This window comes from Homarus americanus, unplaced genomic scaffold, assembly GCF_018991925.1.
Source record: "Homarus americanus isolate GMGI-L3 unplaced genomic scaffold, GMGI_Hamer_2.0 scaffold49667, whole genome shotgun sequence".
NCBI classification, from domain to species: domain Eukaryota; kingdom Metazoa; phylum Arthropoda; class Malacostraca; order Decapoda; family Nephropidae; genus Homarus; species Homarus americanus.
In genome coordinates this window covers 3,792,622-3,802,613 of record NW_024738608.1, presented here as the reverse complement: position 1 = coordinate 3,802,613, position 9,992 = coordinate 3,792,622, and positions in this window count along the sequence as shown.

Below are 9,992 nucleotides of genomic sequence, written 5' to 3'. Positions count from 1 at the left end.
GGTGGAGGGGGAGGTAGAGGAGGGGGAGGTGGGGGTTGATCATGTGTACATAGTGTTTTTGTGTTATAGTTTTATGGCGTCAAGTATGATAATATGTTATATTTTACACACACACACACACACACACTGTGTGTGATGCTATCAACAATAGTTACCGAGAGTCTGACATAAGCTGCGTTAGTGTGGATTAGACAAGACTGGTCACAATAAGTAGGCCAACACAACAGTCCTAATAATAATAATAATTATTTTAGTAGACCTTTATTTCGGCTAATTTGTTTAGCATTATTTTGTAATTGCTGCCTTACATCACCTAACCTACCCTAGTCTTTTATTGAATTGATATTGATATTAAAAGTTTATTTAGCCAGAAAATGGCAAATACAGAGTGGAAAATAATGACAATATTGACAGGGCTGAGCCAGTTAACCCAACCTAACCTCCTCAAGTGATTAGGGTGGTTAAACTTGAGGTGAAGTATGCTGGGTGTTTAATCATTAACACTCGGCCAACTCACGTATACAAGTGTGTTGATATAATCAATAACTTGTACAGGTATAATTAAGGGGGTGGTTCGTGGGTCCATAGATGACTAAGCTTGATGCTGTTGTGTGTGTGTGTGTGTGTGTGAAATAATAATAATAATAATAATAATAATAATAATAATAATAATAATAATAATAATAATAATAATAATAATAATAATAATAATAATAATAATAATAATAATAATAATAATAATAATAAACGGTTTATTAATAGAGTTGCAGCCGATGGCTGAAAATATACAGACTTACATTTGATTTATACATAATGATGTAATATGCATTGAATACATTTACAGGGCTGTACAGTACATAAATCAGGAGTTGTTTATTATTTTAACAATAGATGGGATGGTGCTGTTCTTATATCTATCGGTGCGGGCTCTTATGGGCTGAATTTTGTTGTAGTGGCGGACTGCGCGAGGTGGGTGGGGGACTGCAGGTGGCAGAAGGTGGCGATGACGAGGGTGGTGCATTAGTTGGCTGCCAAACCTTTCCAGTGCTTGGTGGTGGAGGTCACTGAGGGATGGCATTTCCAGGGTGTGTGTGTGTGTGTGTGTGTGTGTGTTTGTGTTGTAAAGACGTGTATATATAATATCATATCACAACTTATTGAAAGTACTCCACAATGATCACAAACAAATTGGCCTCAAAACTAACCTAAGACTATAGTAACTACAAACTTTCTTTTGTTACGAGTAAAACAAAAAACAAAAAATCTCCCCATTCTAATACACAGTGACTGGAAATCATAGGGATACAGTAGGCCTATATATTTCTCCCAGCAATCGATATCTAATAGGCTTACACACATTCCAGGGGTCAATTACCTTATAGTGTAGGCCTCTTCTGAATGTCTATATGACTAGTTGTATTAAAGGACATAAGAATATATTAAACGGAATAATTGTAATACTCTACATTCCGTAATAGTCATAATAAAGATAATAACAATAATAAATAAGGAGGGTGTTACGTTTGTAGTTAATACATACGAGCCCGAACCCATATCACAATAACATACGAACCCAAGCCCGAACCTATTACAAAATACGATAACATACGAACCCAAGCCCGAACCTATTACAAAATACGATAACAGACGAACCCAAGCCCGAACCTATTACAAAATACTATAACAGACGAACCCAAGCCCGAACCTATTACAAAATACTATAACAGACGAACCCAAGACCGAACCTATTACAAAATACTATAACAGACGAACCCAAGCCCGAACCTATTACAAAATACGATAACATACGAACCCAAGCCCGAACCTATTACAGAATACGATAACAGACGAACCCAAGCCCGAACCTATTACAAAATACTATAACAGACGAACCCAAGCCCGAACCTATTACAAAATACGATAACAGACGAACCCAAGCCCGAACCTATTACAAAATACTATAACAGACGAACCCAAGCCCGAACCTATTACAAAATACGATAACAGACGAACCCAAGCCCGAACCTATTACAAAATACGATAACATACGAACCCAAGCCCGAACCTATTACAAAATACTATAACAGACGAACCCAAGCCCGAACCTATTACAAAATGCGATAACAGACGAACCCAGGAAGAACCGAAACCAGAAATGAATTACCACGTGAACTTTAGTGATTTGAACCCGGATCTTTATAGTGGCGGAGACGTGTGAGGGAGGCAAGGGAACAATGGAGGTTGAATTTGCCCACACATATCCAGCCCGGAAGCTGCGATAACACCTAAATTCTTATCAAACGAGGGCGGCAGGTGTGACGTAGGCGGGTATAGAGTGACTCACCTGTTAACTATTTAATAATCTTGTTGTTGGAGAAGGTGAGGTCTTCAAGCACAGTTTGAATAGCTGGCAGTCATGAAAATAATAGGAAAGATATTATTTGGTTCATTAACAACTACTTAAGGATTCTGAAAGACATCTGAAGGTCACCTGAAGAGTCACCCCTCTCCTAGTTCAGTTCTCACCTGAGTTTAACCCACCTGAGATTGAATCACCCTGACGCTACTTGTGAGGAGTCTATTCTTCAGGTGATCCAAAGATAGTAATTATTAAGATAACAACAAGCAAAGATAGGGAAAGTGACAAAGGAAAAGCCAACCAAGCCAACAGGAGAGAGAGAGAGAGAGAGAGAGAGAGAGAGAGAGAGAGAGAGAGAGAGAATGAATGAATATGCCGACTAAGAAATAAAACAGTCTGCTACTCGGCGATCACTTGTTGAGTCAGCCGTAAAAAATTCCCGCAAAAAATTCCCGCCGGATTTCTCAGTTTTCTATGATGAATTTACTGTATACACGACAGCCGATCATATCCTGGCCTGATTATACCGTGTTATATTATACTGCCTCTCTCCCTCTCTCTCTCGCTCTCTCTCTCTCACTCTCTCGCCCTCTCTCTCTCTCTCTCTCTCTCTCTCTCTCTCTCCAGCCAAGCTATTACACAAATATATAGCCACAGAATAGTCACAGGATACAAAAACAGGATACAGCCACAGGGCACAGATAGGATATAACAAAAGGATATACCCCTCAATACATTCATAGGATATAGCAACATGATACAGACATAAAATACAGCCTCAGAATACAGAGTAGTCTACAACCACATGATATAAACACAGGGTACAGCCACAGGGTACAGCCACATGGTACAGCCACTGGATACAACCACAGGATACAGCCACAGGATACAAACTCGGGGTACAGCCACATGGTACAGCCACTGGATACAACCACAGGATACAGCCACAGGATACAAACACAGGATACAGCCACAGGATACAAACACAGCCACAAGGTAGACACAGGGTACAGCCACAAGGTACAGACACAGGATTGCCACAGGATGCAGAAACAGGATACAGACACAGGATACAGCCACAAGATACAGCCACAGGATACAGACACAGGATACAGCCACAAGATACAGCCACAGGATACAGCCACAGGATACAGACACAGGATACAGCCACAAGATACAGCCACAGGATACAGACACAGGATACAGCCAATACAACCATGATATAAACGAGGTCAGGTTGATTCTGTCCCCGTCGCCAGAATTCATTACTGTCGTTGGCCAATCAAGTGTCCAGGTGTATGAATGAGGTCACTTCCGGTACGTGAGGCGCCGCCATGTTGGTACACTTGTTATGGTGATGATGACACTAAACTCAACATAACTGGCGACTTTGTTTGTGCAGAGAGAGAGAGAGAGAGAGAGAGAGAGAGAGAGAGAGAGAGAGAGAGAGAGAGGTGAGGGCGTTATCATTATTGTTGTCATCATCGTTGTTGTTGTTACCTCAAAAACGCACCAATTGTAGGTCATTCTATTTTCGTATGTGACCTAATATGGCTGACTGGCACTCAACAATTCAAACAGGTCACAAGGTTTGTGTTAAGAAACCAATGTGGGAACACAATTTTATTAAAATGCTATAAAAATATAAGGTATCCAGTTTTTTATGGTTTCTATCTAATAAAAATACGTTTTCTATGTTTATTAAAAGTTCGTTTTCTGTGTTTGTTTTAGAGGTGACTTTACTGTTCGTTAAACATTGCTGACGTCTGCGATGACATTCTAATTAAAATACAAACTGAAATATTTCCTTCGTATCTCTATGTCAGATTAATTGTCTTAGTCGGTTTGTCTATTTAATCACATACTAGTGCGTATGTCTGACTGTTTACTCTTGTCTATCTCACCTCTTTCAGTTGTATCATTGGTATTGTATTTAGTCTAACCTGATTTATTTATCATACCCACTCTTAAGGTTATACACCAGATCGTATACGTTAAGATTATCATCCTCATCATCGTCTAATACAAACTACGTTATACTTTTAGCATTACTGATTTATTGTAATTTTCTGGGATTAGGAAAACTAGCAAAGTTGTGTGTGTTCGTTACTATGATAATGACAACAACGAGGAACTTAAAAAAATAATTATTTCCATGAGTCGCTGTACAACTGTGGAACCTCAAGAGTCAGTGTATTGTTGTGGAACCCTCGAGTCAGTGTAGTGTTGTGGAACCCCTGAGTCAGGTAGTTGTGGAACCCTGACAGTGTGAGTGTAGTGTAGGAACCTCGAGTCAGTGTAGTGTTGTGGAACCTCTAGAGTCAGTGTAGTGTTGTGGAACCCTGAGTCAGTGTATGGAACCCCCGAGTCAGTGTAGTGTTGTGGAACCCGAGTCAGTGTAGAGGGGGAACCCCCGAGCAGTGTGTGTTGTGGAACCCCTAGAGTCAGTGTGTGTTGTGGAACCCTGAGTCAGTGGTGTTGGGGAACCCTCGAGTCAGTGTGTGTTGGGGAACCCTGAGTCAGTGTAGTGTTGTGAACCCCAGAGCTGTGGTGTTGTGGGAACCTCAGAGCTGTAGTGGGCAGAACCCTGAGTCAGTGTGGTTGGAAACCCTGAGTCAGTGTAGGTTGTGAACCCCGAGTCAGTGTAGTGTTGTGAACCCCGAGTCAGGAAAGGTCAGGAACCCCAGAGTCAGTGTGTGTTGGAAACCCTAGACAGTGTAGTGTTGGGAACCCTGAGTCAGTGTAGTGTAGAACCCCTGAGCTCAGTGTAGGTTGTGAAACCCTGAGTCAGTGTAGGGGGGAACCCTGAGTCAGTGTAAGTGGGGAACCCCTGAGTCAGTGTAGTGGTGGAACCCTGAGCTGGGGAAACCTCGAGTCAGTGTAGTGTTGTGGAACCTCGAGTCTGTAGTGTTGTGGAACCTCGAGTCAGTGTAGTGTGTGGAACCCTCGAGTCAGTGTAGTGTTGTGGAACCCTCGAGTCAGTGTAGTGTTGTGGAACCCTCGAGTCAGTGTATTGTGGAACCTCTAGAGTCAATATACTGTAGAGAACTATGAATCACTGTACACAAAACACACCCAGCATTATGGCTGTGAACGCCAGGCGAAAGACTTAGCCAGGCGGAATCATTTGCTTACAGGCGTACATTAACGAAATTGGGACGTCCAAGAGGCATAAACATTGTCGTCAATATCCTCTCCACCACCTACCATCCCTTACCCCCATAACCACCACTACTATTACCACCATTACTGTATCTTTATTATCACCTACCACTATCACCATCATTATACTTCCACCACCATCACTACTATCATCACCTACCACTACATTACTACAACTACTATCACCACCAGTACCATCCACCACCTACACTATTAATGACAAAGTATCTCACACCCCACTCCCTACCACCCCTCTGATAAATATTCACATTAGTTCCCTTCTTTTCATTCATTTGCTTTCTCTGTCTGTCTGTTCATTTTGTTTGTTCTGTTTGTCTGTCTGTCTAGGATAAATAAAATTCACCCACCACCACACAAACACCACATGGTACTACTGTAGTGGGGGTCTGTAAGTAAAAGGAGGAGAGAGGGGAGGGGAGAGGGGAGGGGAGAGGAGAGGGGGAGGGGAGGGGGGAGGGGAGGGGGAGGGAGGGAGGGGAGAGGACACAGGTGGGGTCCAACGCGCCAAGACAAACCCGCCTGTTAAAAGGGTATATACTGAATTTTATTATAGTAAATGTGACGTTTCTGACGTGGTAACATATTATGGCCCAAGAAAGGAGGGGAGGAGAGGAGGAGGGAAGGGAGGAGAGGGAGGAGGGGGAAGTGGAGGTGGGAAGTATGAGGGAAAGATGCGAGGAGGGATGGTTGAGAGGGGAGGGGGGTGGGGTGAAAGAAGAATGTTAGAAGACGGTGAGGAGGGGGAGGGGAAGGGAGAGGGATGAGAGAAAGAATATGAGCGAGGGGAGAGAGAGAGAGAGAGAAAATAGGAAAGGGAGAGAAGTGTGACGAAAGGGAGGAGGAAGTGAGGAAGTGGGATGGAAGGGAGGAGGGAGGGAGAAGCATGAGAGAAGGACGGGTTGGAAGGGAAAAGGATAGAGAGAGAGTAATGGGATGGTGAAGGAAAGGGAGGGATGGAGAGGAAAGACGGATAAAAGGGGAAGAGGGAGAGAATGTTTGAGGGAAAGAAGGGTGCAAGGGAAGAGGGGTGGGGGAGAGGAGGGTGGATGAGGGAGAGGAGGTGGATGAGGAGAGAGGAGGGAGGAAGAGGGGAGAGAGGGAGGATGAGGGGAGAGAGGGAAGAGAGGGAGGATGAGGAGAGAGGGAGGGAAGGAGAGAGAGAGAGAGAGAGAGAGAGAGAGAGAGAGAGAGAGAGAGAGAGGTGGGGGAATTAGAATGTAGAAAGATTTCTCCTCTTCATGCACACACACACACACACACACACACACACACACACACACACACACACACCAATAAGTCAGTCAGTCAACAAGTCAGTCAGCTACAGCCAGTCACAGCACAGTCAGTCAGTCAGTCAACAAGTCAGTAAGCAATTCAGTCAGTCATGCACTTAATTGGATCACCAGCCGCGACACCGAGACAGATCCTCATATTCTTCAAATTATTTTTTCTTACCTGGAGACGGGAGAGTAAGAGGAGGAGAGAGTAAGGAGGAGGAGAGAGAAGGAGAGAGGAGAGAGTAAGGAGAGGAGGAGAGAGTAAGGAGAGGAGGAGAGAGTAAGGAGGAGAGAGAGAGGGAGGGAGAGAGTAAGGAGAGGAGGAGAGAGTAAGGAGAGGAGGAGAGAGTAAGGAGGAGGAGAGAGAGTAAGGAGAGGAGGAGAGAGTAAGGAGAGGAGGAGAGAGGAAGGGAGAGGAGGAGAGAGTAAGGAGAGGAGGAGAGAAGGAAGGAGAGAAGGAGGAGGAGGAGAGTAAGGAGAGGAGGAGAGAGTAAGGAGGGAGGAGAGAGAGAGTAAGGGAGGAGGGAGGAGAGAGTAAGGAGAGGAGAGAGTAAGGGGAGGAGGAGAGAGTAAGGAGAGGAGGAGAGAGTAAGGAGAGAGGAGAGAGTAAGGAGAGGAGGAGAGAGTAAGGGAGGAGGAGAGAGTAAGGGAGGAGGAGAGAGAGTAAGGAGGAGGAGAGAGAGGAGAGGAGGAGAGAGGAGGAGAGAGTAAGGAGAGGAGGAGAGAGAGGAGAGGAGAGAGAAGGAGAGGAGGAGAGAGAAGGAGGAGAAGAGAAGAGGAGGAGGAGAGTAAGGAGGGAGGAGAGTAAGGAGAGGAGGAGAGAGTAAGGAGGAGGAGAGAAGGAGAGGAGGAGAGAGAAGGAGGAGGAGGAGAGAGAGAAGGAGGAGGAGAGAGAGAAGGGGAGGAGGAGAGAGAGTAAGGGAGGAGGAGAGAGAGTAAGGAGAGGAGGAGAGAGAGTAAGGAGAGGAGGGAGAGAGAAGGAGAGAGGAGGGAGAGAGAAGGAGAGGAGGAGAGAGAAGGAGAGGAGGAGAGAGTAAGGGGAGAGGAGGGAGAGAGTAAGGAGAGGAGAGAGAGAGAAGGAGGAGGAGAGAGAGTAAGGGAGGAGGGAGAGAGAGGAGAGGAGGAGAGAGTAAGGAGAGGAGGAGAGAGAAGGAGAGGAGGAGAGTAAGGAGAGGAGGAGAGAGGAGAGAGTAAGGAGAGGAGAGAGAGAGAAGGAGAGGGAGGAGAGAAGGAGAGGGGAGGAGAGAGTAAGGAGAGGAGAGAGAGAGTAAGGAGGAGGAGAGAGAGTAAGGGAGAGGAGAGAGAAGGAGGAGGAGAGAGTAAGGAGAGGAGGAGAGAGAAGGAGAGGAGGAGAGAGTAAGGAGGAGGAGAGAGAAGGAGGAGAGAGAGTAAAGGAGGAGGAGAGAAGGAGAGGAGGAGAGAGTAAGGAGAGGAGGAGAGAGAAGGAGGAGGAGAGAGTAAGGAGGAGGAGAGAGTAAGGGGAGAGGAGGAGAGAGTAAGGAGAGGAGGAGAAAGTAAGGAGAGGAGGAGAGAGAAGGAGAGGAGGAGAGAGTAAGAGAGGAGGAGAGAGAAGGAGAGAGGAGAGTAAGGGAGGAGGAGAGAGTAAGGAGGAGGAGGAGAGTAAGGGAGGAGGAGAGTAAGGGAGAGGAGGAGAGAGAAAGGAGGAGGAGAGAGGGAGAGGAGGAGAGAGTAAGGAGAGGAGGAGAGAGTAAGGAGAGGAGGAGAGAGTAAGGAGGAGGAGAGAGAAGGGAGGAGGAGAGAGTAAGGAGAGGAGGAGAGAGAAGGAGAGGAGGAGAGAGAAGGAGAGGGGAGAGAGGAGAGGAGAGAGTAAGGAGAGGAGGAGAGAGTAAGGAGAGGAGGAGAGAGAAGGAGAGGAGGAGAGAGTAAGGAGGAGGAGGAGAGAGAAAGGAGGAGGAGAGTAAGGAGGAGGAGAGAGAGGGAAGGAGAGGAGGAGAGAGTAAGGAGAGGAGGAGAGAGTAAGGAGGAGGAGAGAGTAAGGAGAGGAGGAGAGAGCAAGGAGGAGGAGGAGAGATAAGGAGAGGAGGAAGAGAGGAGTAAGGAGAGGAGGAGAGAGAAGGAGAGAGGAGAGAGTAAGGAGGAGGAGAGAGTAAGGAGAGGAGGAGAGTAAGGAGAGGAGGAGAGAGTAAGGAGAGGGAGGAGAGAGAAGGAGAGGAGGGAGAGAGTAAGGGGAGGGGAGAGAGAGAAGAGGAGGAAGAGTAAGGAGAGGAGGAGAGAGTAAGGAGGAGGAGAGAGAGTAAGGGAGAGGAGAGAGTAAGGGGAGGAGGAGAGAGAGTAAGGAGAGGAGGAGAGAGTAAGGAGAGGAGGAGAGAGTAAGGAGAGGAGGAGAGAAGGAGAAGGAGAGAGTAAGGAGAGGAGGAGAGAGTAAGGAGGGAGGGGAGTAAGGAGGAGGAGAGAGCAAGGAGGAGGAGAGAGTAAGGAGGAGAGAGTAAGGAGGAGGAGAGAGTAAGGAGGAGGAGAGAAAGGAGGAGGAGAGAGAGAGGGGAGGACAAAAGGGAGGAGAAAGGAGGGGGGGAGGACAGCAAGGGGAGGAGAGCAAGGAGGAGGAGAGTAAGGAGGAGGACAAAGGAGGGGGAGGACAGCAAGGGAGGACAGCGAGGGGAGGACAGCAAAGGGGGAGACAAAGGAGGAGGAGGACAGCAAGGGGAGGAGAGAGCGAGGGGAGGACAGCAAGGGAGGGAGGCAAGGGAGGAGGGAGAGGAAGGAGAGGACATGAGGGGAGGACAGCAAGTGGGAGGACAAAGGAGAGGGGAGGACAGCAAGGGAGGACAAGCAGGGGAGGAGAGAAGGAGGAGGACAGGAGGGGGGAGAGAGTAAGGAGGAGGACAGCGAGGTGGAGGAGAAAGGGAGGGGAGAGAGTAAGGGGAGGACAGCAAGGGGGAAGACAGCAAGGAGGACAGCGAGGAGGAGTGGGGACAGCAAGGAGGAGGAGAGTAAGGAGGAGGACAAAGGAGGGAGAGAGTAAGGAGGAGGACAGCGAGGTGGAGGACAAGGGGGAGGAGAGTAAGGGGAGGACAGCAAAGGGGGAAAGACAGCAAGGGGAGGACAAAGGAGGGGAGGGACAGCAGGAGGAGGAGAGAAGTGAGGAGGACAAGGAGGGGGAGGAATAAGGAGGAGACAGCGAGGTGGAGGACAGCGAGGGGGAGAGAAGGGGA